The sequence below is a fragment of the Cupressus sempervirens genome, chromosome 6 (assembly GCF_028749045.1).
Source record: "Cupressus sempervirens isolate cs-2001-9-10 chromosome 6, ASM2874904v1, whole genome shotgun sequence".
NCBI classification, from domain to species: domain Eukaryota; kingdom Viridiplantae; phylum Streptophyta; class Pinopsida; order Cupressales; family Cupressaceae; genus Cupressus; species Cupressus sempervirens.
Genome location: NC_143123.1, coordinates 172,491,956 through 172,493,237, shown reverse-complemented (window position 1 = coordinate 172,493,237; position 1,282 = coordinate 172,491,956).

The following is a 1,282-nucleotide window of genomic DNA, read 5'->3' as shown; positions in this document are numbered from 1 at the left end:
TTATGTGGTCTCAAACAAGCCCCTTGAGCTTGGTATGAAAAAATGGACTCTTTTTTACTTTCCTCATAATTCATATGTTGTCATTATGATCCTATGGTTGAACTTTTGGTACTTGTACTTTATGTTGATGATCTCATTGTTACAAGTAGCTCATCCTCTATGATTCAAAGTTCTCAAAAAGATTTGATGGAGCAATTTTAGATGACATATCTTGGTCTTTTGTACTATTTTTTGGCCCTATAGGTTATTTAGTCTTTAGATGGGATTTATATACAGTAGAAAAAATTATGCTCTTGATATGATTTAGAGATTCAACATGCTTGATTGTAAGCCTATACCTACACCTTTCTAGTTAGGTATTTTTTTTATCTACCACTTTCTATACAGTGGACTCCAAATTATACAAATAGCTTGTGGGTAGTTTTTTGTACTTGACACACACTCATCCTAATCTTTCCTTTGTGATTGAACTTGTGTTTAGTTTCTCATATGATACTTGTGAGAGTCATTGTAAATATTCCAAATGTATCTTGAGTTACATATGAGGCACTACCTTTTATGTAATTCATTACACATCAAGGGTTCCTCACGTTGTTGGTTGTACATAGACTCATATTGGGCTAGTGACATTGATAAACAAAAGTTCACTTCTAGATTTTTCTTCTATCTTAGTTTTGGTCTTATCACATGGTCTTGGAAGAATAAAAAAACTCATGCATTATCATCTATAGAGGCATAGTACCAAGAAATAATGCTAGCTAGTTAGGAGGCTTTATTGATTTGATAGTTGATGATAGAGTTTGGTTTCCCTCCTGACAGTCCCGCTATTATTTGTCATGATGATTATTGACTAACCAATCACATTGACATTAAAAAGTAAAGTTGGTATAAGTATGTTTTCATTGATTGTAAATTGGTCAAGGAATTCTCACTACTTGAGTACCAGAAGATATCTTCACCAGTTCACATGGAAGAATAAGACTAGGCTAAAGACTAACCTAGTCAACATGAGGAGTCATCGAAGTGACATGGTAGAACATACATGTAAAGAATTTAAATTAAGTTTGTACTCTAACAAGGACAAAAAAACACAAAAAGGATAGATGAATTAATATGAGACCCATGTTAGACTAATAATAGTACTAGTATAGAACCTGCAATGTAGGTTTCATGATTTGCTTATGAAACCATCCAATAGTTTCAATTCAATTTTTTTATTCACTAGTCTGAGTGGGATACTTCCCTAGGATTCTAACACCCATAGATAAAAGGGTGACTTCAC